The sequence below is a fragment of the Dryas octopetala genome, chromosome 7, assembly GCF_963921425.1.
Source record: "Dryas octopetala chromosome 7, drDryOcto1.1, whole genome shotgun sequence".
Classification (NCBI taxonomy): domain Eukaryota; kingdom Viridiplantae; phylum Streptophyta; class Magnoliopsida; order Rosales; family Rosaceae; genus Dryas; species Dryas octopetala.
Genome location: NC_141372.1, coordinates 13,186,258 through 13,201,692, shown reverse-complemented (window position 1 = coordinate 13,201,692; position 15,435 = coordinate 13,186,258). Strand labels below are relative to the sequence as shown.

General features: G+C 49.8%; 1 pseudogene; it reads left to right on the top strand.

The window, feature by feature from the left end:
- Positions 1–14,299: 14,299 nt before the first annotated feature.
- On the top strand, positions 14,300–15,193 carry LOC147279851 (secreted RxLR effector protein 161 pseudogene; annotated as a pseudogene).
- The last annotated feature ends 242 nt before the right edge of the window (positions 15,194–15,435 follow it).

Below are 15,435 nucleotides of genomic sequence, written 5' to 3'. Positions count from 1 at the left end.
CACGCTGATCCGATATGTCACAAATCAACAGTACAAGATCCTGCATGGCTGTGGCACTATCGATATGGGCACTTGAACTTTAATGGGCTAAAAACCTTGCAACAAAAGCAAATGGTGAAAAGACTTCCATATATTCAGTCTCCTTCAAAGGTTTGTGAGGATTGCATCATTGGCAAGCAGCATCGTGACTCATTTCCTAAAGAAAGCACATGGAGAGCTACGCAACTACTGCAGCTAGTCCATTCAGATATCTGCGGGCCAATTAATCCCACATCAAACAGCAACAAAAAGTATTTCATTACCTTTACTGATGACTATAGTCGAAAAACATGGGTTTATTTTTGACAGAAAAGTCTGAGGCCATTGCTGTATTTAAAAGATTTAAAGCTCAAGTTGAGAAAGAAACTGGCCAGTCCATAAAGGTTTTTCGTACTGATCGTGGAGGTGAATTTAACTCACATGAGTTCACTAACTTGTGTGAGATAAATGGCATTCGTAGACAACTTACTGCAGCATACACACCACAGCAAAACGGTGTGTCGGAGAGAAAAAATCGCACGATCCTGAATATGGTGCGAAGCATGATTGCAAGAAAGAACATTCCTAAGACTTTTTGGCCTGAGGCTGTGAACTGGAGCGTTCATGTACTGAATAGAAGCCCTACACTTGCAGTAAAGAACATGACACCAGAGGAAACATGGACCGGGCACAAACCAGCCGTTGATCATTTTAGGATATTTGGATGGTTAGCCTATGCACATATACCTAACGGGAAGAGAAACAAACTTGATAAAAAAGGGGTGAAATGCATATTACTCGGCGTTAGCGAAGAATCCAAAGCATACAGATTGTTTAATCCTCTCACTCAGAAAATAATCATTAGCCGTGACGTTGTGTTTGATGAAGACAGCAGCTGGGATTGAAGCAGCACAAGAAATAAATATATTTCAGTTGATGATGAAAGTGGGACTGAAGAGGAAGTGAAATTCCTTGGAGACAGTTTATTAGATGCTCCATTAAACGAACCAGCTGAAATTGAATCTTCAAGTGAAGATGTTCAACGTCCAAGAAAAAGACCTTATTGGATGACAGACTATGTAAGTGGGAATGAATTATCTGATGATGAAACTATTGCAAATCTTGCTCTATTTGCAGACAGTGATCTTGTAGTATTTACTGATGCTGTCAAGAATAAAAACTTGCTCATTCAACTCACCATTAAGAAAGGCTGATTTTACATCAAGCTGATAAATGGACCAAGAATTCTGTGCAGCCAGTGAAACCACCAAATGAATAGTGTCATGTCTTGCAACAGGTGCAAAGACTTCAACATAATCAACACCATATTCTTGTGTATATCCCTTGGCCACCAACCGAGCCTTAAATTTATCAACCTCTCCTTTCTCATTGAGCTTTGTTTTGTAGATCCATTTAACACCAATGGTTATCCCTTCTTCAGGAAGATCAGTTAATTCCCAAGTATCATTCTTTTCAATTGCTTCTATCTCTGCATCCATGGCTTCCCTCCATTTTAAATTCTTGACAGCATCAGTAAATACTACAGGATCACTATCTGCAAATAGAGCAAGATTTGCAATAGTTTCATCATCAGATAATTCATTCCCACTTACATAGTCTGTCATCCAATAAGGTCTTTTTCTTGGACGTTGAACATCTTCACTTGAAGATTTAATTTCAGCCCTAGACTTATGGGATTCTCCTAAGGAATATATCAAATGCTAACTAAGTCCCTGACAAATAGGGATTATTAACAAAGAAAAATAGAAACAAAGACTAAATATCTTTGCACCTGTTGCAAGACATGACACCATTCGTTTGGTGGTTTCACTGGCAGCACAGAATTCTTGGTCCATTTATCAGCTTGATGTAAAATCAGCTTTTCTTAATGGTGAGTTGAATGAGCAAGTTTTCATTGATCAACCTCCAGGTTATGTGAAGAAAGGGAGTGGGCAAAAAGTTTATAGACTGAAAAGGGCTTTATATGGACTGAAACAAGCACCTCGGGCTTGGTACAGTCGTATAGATGCTTACTTCACAAAGGCAGGCTTCCAAAAATGTCCCTATGAGCATACATTGTACATTAAATTTGGAGAGGGAGGTAACTTTCTGCTTGTTTGTCTGTATGTAGATGACTTGATATTCACTGGAAATGATGAAACAATGTTTATTGAGTTTAAAAAATTTATGATGGATGAGTTTGATATGACTGATCTAGGAAAGATACGTTACTTTCTTGGTATTGAGGTGGTGCAATCACCAGCTGAAATTTTTATTGGTCAAAAAAAGTATGCTTGTTCGTATGACTAATCATCTCGGCATAACGACAAGTCACACAAGGCCCAACACCATGCTGTTTGGGCCTAGACCCAAAAGACTAAGCCCTTCCTGGGCTCCTAGCCCATGATCCACTAGGCTCCGGCCTCATGGGCCCCGGCCCCCTGGGCCCCGGCCTCTTAGGCTCCGGCCTCCCAAGCTCAAGCCTCCCGGGCCCCCGGCCCGTGTCAACTCACTCGGATCCTCGAGACCGGTGCCACGTGGCGCTCCTACAGTGCAAGTCACCACAAAGGACACGTGTCGTCACCGGATTGGTTGACACTCTTCCAAAGGTACTATAAAAGAGGTACCTTCTTGTCACAAAAGGACAACTGAAATCATTATTATACTATTCACTCACTCTGCTCTCAGATCTCTCTGAACACTGACTTGAGCGTCGGAGGAGCTTTGGCCGGCATCACACCGGTGCCCTTCCCGCTCACTTTTGTGTACCTGTGCAGGGTGCTTTGGATATCATTCTCTCTCATTACTCACCAGTCGGACCCAGCTACCCGTTCCTGCCCCACTTCGACGTGTCATCCGCTCAGTGGTAGGTCAACGGGCCTACGTGGTTCGACTCGACGTTGACTGCTCTACCATTTTTGGGCATCAACAGTTTGGCGCCGTCTGTGGGAAAGTTACAACTTTTCCCCATTGAATTCTCTACCCTCAGTTGAGGTGCAAAAGGCTTCCGAGCTTCCTAGTTTCCGAGCTTCCGAGCTTCCCAGCTTCCGAGCTTCCGAGCTTCCTAGCTTCCGAACTTCCTCGTTCCTTAGCTTCCTAGCTTCCAACCTTCCGACCCTCACAATGTCTGACGGAGGTCCTATCCTCGACCAAGTCGACAACACCCCGCTGGTTGACAAGCGAGGTAAGAAGACTGCCGAATCTGATCAAGAAGAGTACATCCAGCGTTTGGAGGCTCAGCTCCAACGAACCCAGGAACAGCTCGACCTCCAGAAAGGTGCAACACAGCTTTATGAGCGACTCCTCCGTGACAGGGAAGGACATACCACTCCCCGGAGTGGAGAGAGGAGAAACCCCCATGACAGGGACGAACACACCACTCTCCGGAGTGGTAAGATGAGGGATCCCCCCCGAAGGGACCAAAATGTTCCCCGCCAATTGGATGTAGGGCAAGGTAGCCATCCGCCTCCAGGTTTTCAAAAGAGACTTGTCCACCCGGTCAGCCGGGCTCGATCTGGCGAGCATCCTACCCGCTCTGAGGAGTTCCACATTTACCGGGACTGTCGTCATCTGCTCGACGACAACCGCTCTCGGCGAGAAGAGCAGCGGACGAACTGGGGCGAATCCAACCCGCGTCCCCGAGATTTGGAGGAGGAGCAGGGGCGATCCAACCCGCGCCCCCGAGACTTGGAGGAAGAGCAGGCTCCTCGTCCCAAGCGACGACGGGGAGAAGAGCAGGTCCTCTCGGCTGGGCGCCGCGCAGAAAGCAACACTTACATAAGTGAACAAGTCGCTGACTCCGGTAACAGCGGCTCTCTTCCACCAGACCAGCTCCAGCAACTTCTCATGGACATCAGTGAGCGCCTGAAAAGAGTGGAAGGAGGAAGTCGGGGTGGGCACCCATCTGTAGAAACAAGGGAGCTGCCTGGACCTTTCACAGCTCGCATCCTGTCCACTCCTCCAGTTGGCGACGTCCGACCTCCCAAGATCACTCCATACACAGGGAAGGAAGACCCATATGACCACCTCATGAGTTTCAGATCCGCTCTGGAATCTAAAGGTGCTGATGACATTACGAAGTGTCGAATCTTCCCTTCCACCCTCTCTGGCAGTGCAAGGGACTGGTTCTACCAACTTCCTCCGGGCTCGGTTGATTGTTTCCACGAGCTCCGAGAGCTCTTCCTGGGCCAGTATATCATCCAGACCGATAGAATCTACACCACGGATGACCTGACTCGAGTCCGACAGGGCAGCAGGGAATCCCTCCGGGAGTACATCACTCGATTTCAGCTAGAACGATCCCGGTGTCGCGACTGTGATGAGAAGGTAGCCTTCGCTGCTTTCAAGGGTGGTCTCCTAGAGGGGGACTTCTTGTTCGAACTCAACCGCCGCAATCCGCGCACCTACAAAGAACTTATGCAAGAGGCCATTGCCTATGCTACTGCGGAATTCAAAACATATGGGAAGAAGCCGCCCACCATGGATCGCCCAAGTACCGACCAGGTCATCATAGTGCCACCCCAGCCCAAGCCCTACTCGGGTAATCAGCATGGGGGGTCCGGGAAAAAGTTCAGTAAATTCACCAAGAAGCAATTTGGTGATGGTAGAGGTGGAGGGCAACGAAGGGAGGAAACTTATCAGACATCCTACGCCTCCAGGTTCAAAGTCTATACAATTCTCACTGTTACTTATACAGCATTGTATCCTCAGATCAAAGACATACTCCCCAAGCTACCACCCCGCCCACCACAAACACGGTACCGGGCCAACAAGAACTTTTTTTGCCTTTATCATAATGACCATGGCCATGACACCGAGGCATGCAGAGCCTTTAAAGAGGCAATCGAAACTTTGGTACAGGAAGGAAAATTGGATGGCTTTATAGACAAGGAGGCCACCGAGAAGGCCAAGGCCGAAGGACAACGACGGGGGCGGGTCAATACCATCTGTGGGGGCTTGACCCTCGCTGGCAACTCCAACAGGGCTAGGAAGGAATACGCCCGAAGTGCTCAGCAATGCTCTGGCGTTATGGCTGTAGACTCCACCGTGGAAAAAAGACCCCTAAGCTCGGGTGGTCGCCCATTTCCTTTGCTGAGGAAGAGGAACGTGATTTGATCTTCCCACACGATGACCCCTTGGTCATTGAAGCCACCATAGCTAATTTTGATGTGGCTAGGATCCTTGTTGATTGTGGTAGCTCCGTCAACATCCTCTTCGCCTCCGCCTTCACAGCTCTTGGGATTGGCCAAGAGAGACTTGACCGGTCGGTCGCTCCTTTACTTAGTTTTTCGGGCGATGTGGTCACCCCTTTTGGCGGGATCTACCTTCCACTCACCCTTGGGAGGTATCCTTCGTCCGCTACCACAACCACTCAGTTTTTGGTGGTCGACTGCCCCACAGCGTACAACGTCATCCTGGGACGACCAGCCCTTAACCAACTGAAGGTTATGATTTCCACTCACTTGCTTCTGATCAAGTTCCCGACCCCATGTGGCACGGGGGTAGTCAAAGGCAACCAAGTGTCAGCCAGGTCCTGCTATACGACTTCCGTCAAGAAGAAGAAAGAGGCCATGCCCTCTATGGCTGTTTCTGTCTCCCCTACCTGCCCTACCCCGGACCCTCCCGAAGATCCTCGTGATTCATCTTTCAGGGCCACCGCCCAACCAGATGACAGTCATGTGGAAGAAGTGCTCATCTCACCTGCCTACCCGGACCGCAAGGTACGGGTCGGAACCCAGCTCAGTATTGCCCTCCGAGACGGCCTCATCAACTTCCTTCGTGCCAATGCTGAAGTCTTTGCCTGGTCTTATGATGACATGCCTGGGATCTCTCCGGAGGTGATCTCCCATCGCCTAAGTCTTAATCCACGGCACCGCCCCGTCCGCCAAAAGCGCAGGCAGTACAAGCCCGAAATCTATGCTGCTATGAAGGAAGAAGTCGACAAGTTACAGAAAATTGGTTTTATCCGCGAGGTTTCCTACCCGGATTGGCTGGCCAATGTTGTGATGGTCAAGAAATCAAATGGCAAGTGGCGGATGTGCGTCGACTTCACCGACCTCAACAAGGCCTGCCCCAAGGATAGTTTTCCTCTTCCTCGAATTGACCAACTGGTTGATGCCACAGCAGGCCATGCACTCCTTAGTTTCATGGACTCCTAGTCCGGCTATAACCAAATCCTTATGCACAGCTCCGACCAGGACAACACGGCCTTCATCACTGACAGGGGCCTATATTGTTACAAAGTCATGCCTTTCAGACTCAAAAATGCCGGGGCCACCTACCAGCGCCTGGTCAACTCCATTTTCTCAGAATATATTGGTAAGTCCATGGAGGTCTATGTGGACGACATGTTTGTTAAGAGTGTCCGGGCAGAGGACCACGTCCACAAACTTTCTGAGATGTTTTCCGTGCTCAAGAAGTACCAAATGCGCCTGAACCCTGCCAAGTGCACGTTCGGCGTATTTTCGGGAAAATTCCTTGGCTTCATGGTGAGCCAAAGGGGGATAGAGGCCAACCCTGAAAAAATCAAAGCCTTGATCGATATGCAATCTCCCAGAACTCAGAAGGAAGTGCAGAGCCTAACGGGCAGGGTCGCCGCCTTGACACGATTCATATCCAAGGCCACCGACCGTTGCGCCCCATTCTTCAAAACCCTTAAGGCTCGGACAAAATACATTGACTGGACTCCGGAGTGTGAGAAGGCCTTCCAAGATCTAAAAGAGTACATGGGCAAATCACCTCTACTTTCTAAACCCGAGCCAGGGGAAGAGCTACTCCTCTACTTGTCCGTTTCCCTAACAGCCACCAGCTCAGTCCTCATTCGACTTGAGGACAGGGTTGAACACCCGGTGTACTATACTAGCAAGGCCCTGCAAGATGCCGAGACCAGATATCCAGAGATAGAAAAATTAGCCCTTGCCTTGGTCACATCAGCCCGGCGCCTCCGCCCATACTTCCAGGCTCATCCTATCGTGGTTCTCACCAATCAACCACTTAGGCAAGTATTGCAGCGGCCTGAGGTCTCTGGCCGACTTATAAAATGGTCCATTGAGCTGAGCGAGTTTGACATTTCCTACCGCCCCCGGCCCGCGATCAAGGGACAAGCCATTGCAGACTTCATTTCAGAGTCTACATTCTTACCCGAGGCCGAGCCCTCCTCCGCCATTGTGTCGACCACCGATCCACCAACTTCTTCTACTCCGGCAATCAGGCCGGATCGCCCAATCTGGTCTTTATATGTTGATGGGTCTTCTAATCAACAGGGCAGTGGAGCCGGACTTGTTTTGATCGCCCCTGACCAGACCACCATTGAGTATGCTCTTCGCTTCGGCTTCCAGGCATCCAACAATGAGGCTGAATATGAGGCCCTCATTGCCGGCTTATCTTTGGCACTACATATGGACGTGGAGCAACTCCGAATCTACAGCGATTCTCAACTTGTGGTGAACCAGGTCACACAGGAATACCAGACCAAGGGTGAGCGCATGGCCGCCTACTTCACCAAAGTTCAAAGCCTACTCAATCAATTCTCAGCATACCAGCTCATCCAAATCCCTAGGGCGGACAATGAGAGGGCGGATGCCCTAGCTCGCCTTGCCTCGGCAGTCGACCATGAAGCTGGGAGGTCTGTCCCAGTTGAGTTCTTACCTCAGCGCAGCATTGATGTTATGGAAGTCTGCCAATCTGCGCAACAAGCTAGTTGGATGGATCCTCTCCTTGCATTTCTTAAGCATGGGCACCCACCCGCGGACAAGGCTGAGGCTCGGCGCCTTCGCCATAGAGCTTCCCGGTACATCATTATCAACGACAAGTTATACAAGCGGGGTTTCTCCCTGCCATACTTGCGCTGCCTCACACCCGAACAAGGCGACTATATCCTCCGGGAGATCCATGAAGGGGTCTGTGGCAATCATGCAGGGGCCCACTCTTTAGCCCACAAGGCCATCCGCCAAGGCTATTATTGGCCGACCCTCCGCGCTGATGCAAGGAAGCTCACCCAGAAGTGCATAAAGTGCCAAAAATTTGCAACTTTTCCGCACCAACCACCCGAGCCCCTCACTACCATGAACAGTCCTTGGCCCTTTGCCCAATGGGGCATTGACTTAATCGGACCAATGACCGAGGGGAAGGGCAAGGTCAAAATGGCAGTAGTCGCAGTGGACTATTTCACTAAGTGGGCGGAGGCCGAGCCCTTGGCAAAGGCAACCACCCAGACCATCAAGAGCTTTGTATGGAAGAACATAATTTGCCGCTTTGGTCTCCCTTACGCCATTATCACTGACAATGGCAAGCAGTTTGACAACAAAGAGTTCAAGTCATTTTGCTCCGCATTCAACATCAAGGTCTTCTTTGCCTCTCCTGGTCATCCTCAGGCCAACGGGCAGGTCGAGGCAGTCAACAAGACCATTAAACATACCTTGAAGACCAAGCTTGATGCTAAGAAGGGAAAGTGGCCTGACCTCCTACCCGAAGTCTTATGGTCCTACCGGACGACCTGTCGATCCTCGACCGGGGAAACCCCTTTTTCTTTGGCCTTTGCTTCTGAAGCTGTCATCCCAGTTGAGGTCGGGCTTGCCTCTTACCGCCTCGATACATTTCAGCCTGAGCACAATGCTGACCAGCTAGCCCTCAGTCTCGACCTCGCTGAAGAGCATCGGGCCCAGGCTGAGCTACACAAGTATGCCTACCAGCAACGGGCCACTCGATACTACAATTCTAAAGTTAAGCCTCGCCACTTCCGAGTGGGGGACTGGGTCCTGCGCAGCACTACCTTGGCCAAAACAGGTGCTCTGAAACCTAATTGGGAAGGACCGTATGAAATTATTGAAGTCATCCGCCCAGGCACATATAGGCTCCGCGCCACAACCGGCAAGGAACTCGGCCACCCTTGGCACGCCGAGCACCTCCGCTACTTTTACAAGTAGACGAATGTTGTACCCCCCGGGGACTTTTTTCAATCTTATCTATGTTTATCGCTTTCAATAAATACAAGTCCTACCACGGACAGATTTTTCCTCATTTTTATTCAAAGTGTTAATTGGCTGTATGGACCCTCGGGCCATCAGACATCCGACCCTACCCATCTCCGCCCCATGCATTCAAGGGAAGCCAAGTACCATGCATTCAGGGCGCGGCTATGGCAAATGCATTCAAGGGAAACTAAGTACCATGCATTCACGGAAGTCCTACCACGGACACCTTTTTTCTTCATTTCATTCAAAGTCTTAATTGGCTGTATGGACCCCCGGGCCATCAGACATCCGACCCTGCCCATATCCGCCCATGCATTCAAGGGAAGCTAAGCACCATGCATTCAGGGCGCGGCTATGGCACATGCATTCAAGGGAACTTGACCACCATGCATTCAAGGGAAAATCAATCTCATGCATTCAAGGGAAAATCAATCTCATGCATTCAAGGGAAACTAAGTACCATGCATTCAGAGAAAAATCAATTTCATGCATCCAAGGGAAACTAAGTACCATGCATTCGATAAAATTCTGCAATACCATGTATTCAAAAGAAGGGCATCCTACCCCATAACGGGTCGGACACCCTACAAATCATCCAAATAACAATAAGTACAAAACTTAATAATCAAAAGAGTTTGCAAGTTGGCACGGGCCACATCCGACCCGACCATACAACTCAAATCAAAATAGGGTAATGGTCCGCCCACCCCTGCCCCCGGGCCATAAGTGCAACAGATGCCTATTTGGGATCCTCTCCCATATCACGCTCTCCAACTGGGGATGCTATGTCCTCATGCTCTACCTCCTGGGCACCTTCCTCCGGGACGTTGCCAGGCACTTCGTTGCCAGCCCCTAGCAGACCACGCACGCGGTCCCAGTCAAAGTCAGGGCACATCTCCTCGAGCTCCAATTTGCAATCGCCAAAGCCCATGGCATAGCCGCTGTTGTACTCATTGTCCAACTCTTGCCTAGCCTGGTCCGCCTCTTGCTTGGCTTGGCTCAGCTCCTGCCCGCTCTGCTCCAACTCCTGCCTAGCCTGGTCTGCCTCCTTCTTGGCCTGCAGCAGCTCGGCCTGCAACGCCTGGTTCTGGGCAACCAGGGTACCGACCCTCTCCTCAGCTGAGAGCGCTCTGTCCTTCCACACCACGAAGCTCGACATCTCGTCCTTCATCTTCTCCACCGTGGCCAGGACCCCGACATGTGCCCGATAAGTGAAGAACAGTGCCTGCCAGGTCGGATGCCACGAAAATGTTATTACAAGCTATAAAGTTTAAACTTTGGACATCTCGTCATACTATACCACTTTTCCCTTACCTGGGACTGCTCAGTAAAGGCCCGCTGCAAGACGGATAGTGGCTCAACCTCATCGCCAATCACCCGGTCATCCCTCCCCTTCTTCAGGGATCCTCCAAAGTCTGTCACCGCCTGCTGTGCCAGACGATCCTCCTCTGGGACTGGATCAGACGCAGTGGCTGTGGCTGCCCTCTTGCCCTCTCTCCCGGGCTCGGCCGCATCTAATACCGTCTTCCTTTTCCTCCCGGGAGAAGCCGCCTTCGGAACCTGGGTGTTGGTAGACCCACTATGCCTCATACCCCCGGGCACCGTTGCACCTCTACTTGCATTCCCCTGGGACGAGCCACCCCCAGCCAACAGTGCCCCCATCATCATCCTCCTCTGGGCAGGCGGGGCATGACCAACCGGTCTACTTGTTTTCTTCGTGTTGGCCATCTTCACTGAAAGACCAAAATAAAATTCAATGAGCACAAATTATTATCTCATCAGCTAATACTCCAAGAGGGGAAGTACAGAGGCTCACCTGGGACTCCGAAGCCGTACTTGGCCAACTTTTCAGAAGACAAGAGGTAGGCAGCGCTCAACTTTCGAGCAGGTCGGCTAAGCACTCTTCGCACCTCTTCCGCGCTACCCTCCGACAATGGAAGTCTCTCCCACTCACCCCCTGCACAATCAAACAACAAAAGACTACTATTAGTATAAGCATAACATCAGCTAACAATCCAAGTGTACATAGACCAATGCATCGGCTCAGCCAGGCAACCTATTATGTGGAAATTCGTCGGCACTCTATACGTGGTCATCCTATCACTCCGGCCGAATTCCCAGGCTCCACTCGCGAAAAACCATTTTTTCTTCCATTCCTTATGAGCGTCCGGGTGGCTCAACTGTATTTGGCGAGTCGCACCATCAGTGAACTGCCCATTTGCCAACTGTGAGCAGTACATCCACCCTCGCAATTTGGGGCTCGACTTAATCTCAAACAAGTTTGAGAATTGAGCCATGGTCGGGGCATCATACCCCTCATCTCGGAACAATACGTACAGCCCAATCAGTGTTCTCCAACTATTGGGCGTCAGCTGAGCTGGTGCAATCCCTAACTTCCTCAACATATACTGGAAATAGGGGTGGAGTGGCAGCCTAAACCCATGGTGGAAACTCTTGGCAAAACACAAAATATGCCCCTCCGGCGGGTGACTCAAGACATCATCCTCTCCCGGGAGGCTCAGGTGGATATAATCGGGAATGTCGAACTCCATCCTCAATTTTTCAAGGTCCTCCTCCGTCATCCTGTTCTCACACAATCCATCCACGGACCAGTATGTCTCAGGCACAATGTGCCTACCCACATCACCACAACTGGTGGGCGTTTCTCCATCATCGTTGTCCTCACTACTAGAGCCTTTCCCCTCACTCCCCATCACCATGGACAAGCTCTCCTGGACGGTCTTGAGCACTTTGCCCACCCCCATATTTCCACACCCCATCCGGGGTCGGGGCATATTGGGCCTCATCGGCGTCCCATCACTTGCGGACGTCCGATCAGACTCTCCCTCATCTGTAGAACTGTTCTCATCTGAGGAAGCAATGAAAATGTCCGACCTCAGCACACCTGCCCATCCAAGACAACACCATGGACATATCAGATCAATACCGGTTTCCCACCCCCCGTATGTGCTCGGATACACCCAATTTGACAACATTCACCCTTTCACATGCTCAGCCACCAATCATTTATCAAAGCCAGTATTCACAATTTCAATTCAAGAAGACAAGCAATAAAAACACAAGTCTTTACCTGTATTGCGCGGCTCCAACGGCTCAGACGGGTTCCGACCCACTTATCTTGTCTCCTCTGTACCTAGACAAAAACACAACACCCAATAAATTACATAGTCAAAAAAAAATGAAGGCATGTTGCCCACCCAGTGCTCGGCAAGGATCATACCCACTTGCACCTCCACCTGCCCCTACTCACATTATCCACAAAATTCCCAAACAGAATTCCAAGGTCCGCTTCCGGCTGAACGACCGCAACTTCTCAAAGTTCTCAATTTTCAAAGGCAAAATTAATATATCAAGTGGGTAGAAAAAATTTTACTTGGATTGCCTACCTCAAAGTGCGAAAGAGAGCAGCTCCGATCCAGCCCCTACGCAACCAAGCCCAGCTCCGCGCACACCACAGCTCGGACACCCCGACTAGCCCACTGCACCCGAGCCCACTGCTGCAAGCAGCCGACCCGACCAGCCCCCTCACAGCCCCGACCCGAGCTGCGCAGCAGCACCACCCCCACACTCCGGCCCGAGCCCAGCACTCGCCAAGGCACTCCGCCTTCCGCCCACTCACCCCGAGCCGCAACAGAGCCCGAGCCCCCTGCTCTTCTTCCGCCCGCCCGCTCCACTGCAGACCCGAGCCCAGCCCGCGGCTTCCACCCAACAAAGCGCCTGCCCGGACTTCCTCCAACCCGCGCCTTGCACACTCCGAGCAGCCGCGATCAGCCACTCAGCCGCCCCCTGCAACGGCGAGAATCCCAGCACCTCTGATGCGAGCCTCCGCCCCGAGTGAGATCCGGCCCGCCCACCTCCTTCCGGCCCGAGCTCTTCCCTCCGACCCGAGCAACGAGCGCCTCAGCCACTTCCGACCCGAGCAACGCTCCAGCCCACCCGAGTCCCACACTCGCCCGAGCTGCCCGAGCTACCTCTTCTCTTCCGCCCGGGCAGAACCCGACCCGAGCTCGCCTCTTTCTTCCGACCCGCGCAGGAATCCTCCGACCCGAGCTCCTCCTTCGCCGACCCGACCCTCTCTCTCCGACCCGAGACTGCCTCCCACCCGAGCAGCCTTTCTCCCTCACAAATCCTACCCGAGCAGCCTTCTTGCTTTATTTCAAAAAAAACCAGCCGCACTTTGAGTTGTCTTTAATATCAACTCTCTCTCTCTCTCTCTCTCCCAAATAAATCTACAGTACCAAGCGTGAGATATGGGGTGGGTCTTTTATACCTGAGCTATACTATTTAATCCCAGATTCTTATTTACAGATGGCAACATCCCACCAGTACAGTGAACGGGGTTCACTGGGTTTTTTGCGAAGTGTCCACTGCTCGGAATACAGGGTGATCAGAAATTTAAAAAAAAAAAAAAAAAAAAAAAAAAAAAAAAAAAAGGGAAATCTTTCATATGTAACCCCCAAGCTTTCCTGCAGTACAGCTTTTCTTGCTAAGGAACTTGGGGGACTTCTAAACAGTAGCTTAAACAGGAACAAGTGTGTGGTTACTTGTCGTTCTGCTCGGACTCTTTTGTGTACAAAGTTCCCAACCAAGAAGTATCTTTTGCTCGGAAACTTGGGGGACTTCTGTTCGTATGACTAATCATCTCGGCATAACGACAAGTCACACAAGGCCCAACACCATGCTGTTTGGGCCTAGACCCAAAAGACTAAGCCCTTCCTGGGCTCCTAGCCCATGATCCACTAGGCTCCGGCCTCATGGGCCCCGGCCCCCTGGGCCCCGGCCTCTTAGGCTCCGGCCTCCCAAGCTCAAGCCTCCCGGGCCCCCGGCCCGTGTCAACTCACTCGGATCCTCGAGACCGGTGCCACGTGGCGCTCCTACAGTGCAAGTCACCACAAAGGACACGTGTCGTCACCGGATTGGTTGACACTCTTCCAAAGGTACTATAAAAGAGGTACCTTCTTGTCACAAAAGGACAACTGAAATCATTATTATACTATTCACTCACTCTGCTCTCAGATCTCTCTGAACACTGACTTGAGCGTCGGAGGAGCTTTGGCCGGCACCACACCGGTGCCCTTCCCGCTCACTTTTGTGTACCTGTGCAGGGTGCTTTGGATATCATTCTCTCTCATTACTCACCAGTCGGACCCAGCTACCCGTTCCTGCCCCACTTCGACGTGTCATCCGCTCAGTGGTAGGTCAACGGGCCTACGTGGTTCGACTCGACGTTGACTGCTCTACCATTTTTGGGCATCAACAATGCTCAAGAAATATTAGAAAGGTTTCGGATGACTGATTGCAATCCTGTTCAGAATCCAATTGTTCAAGGTTGAAAGCTCACAAAAGATGCAGAAGGAGTGAGAGTTGACAGCACTCATTACAAACAAATTGTTGGCAGCTTAATGTATTTATCAGCCACTCGACAAAACATGATGTTTGTGGTTAGTCTCATCATCAGATTCATGGAAGCTCCAACTGAACTACATCTCCAAGCTGCAAAAAGAGTGCTACGATACTTAAAAGGTACTACTGATTATGGTGTGTTTTACAAGAAGGGAAAAGGCAATCAATTAATTGGTTTTAGTGATAGTGATTATGCTGGGGATTTAGAAGATAGAAAGAGTACATCTGGCTATGTCTTTATGCTGAGTTCAGGAGCTGTTTCATGGTCCTCGAAGAAGCAGCATGTGGTCACTTTATCCACAACTGAAGCTGAGTTCATAGCAACTACTTCTTGTGCTTGTCAAGCTGTTTGGTTAAGAAGAATTCTTGAAGAGTTATATTGCAATCAGGTTGGGCCAACATTGATTTATTGTGATAATAGTTAAACTATTAAACTCTCTAAGAATCCAGTGCTACATGGAAGAAGCAAACATATAGATGTCAGGTTTCATTTTCTTCGTGACCTCACAAAAGAAGAAGTGGTTGAGCTGGTGTATTGTCAGAGTCAAGACCAAATTGCAGATATATTAACCAAACCATTGAAGCTGGAAGCTTTTGTGAAGCTGCGAGGTCTGCTCGGAGTTTGTTCAATTTCCTCTATAAACTGATTGCTTGAGTACCATTCAGTTTAAGGGAGGGTGTTAGATATTTAGTCTTTGTTTCTGTTTTGCTTTGTTAATAATCCCTATTTGTCAGGGACTTATTTAGCATCTGATCTATTCCTTAGGAGAATCTCATAAGTCTAGGGCTGTTAGACGTGAGATATTTCTCTCTCTGCTTTTTATGTTCAATAAATTTCTGTAAGCCTATTTAATCTAGGTCTCTGTACTTCATTAAATGATAAGTCAACTTTTCACAAGTATTTTGCACTACAGTATTCAAAGCTTAGATATTTAACATGCATAATGTCTCATAAACTAACTTGTAGCCAACATGTTATGATAGGGTACAAGCCGTCAAGTTCATTACTATGTGTTGTTGG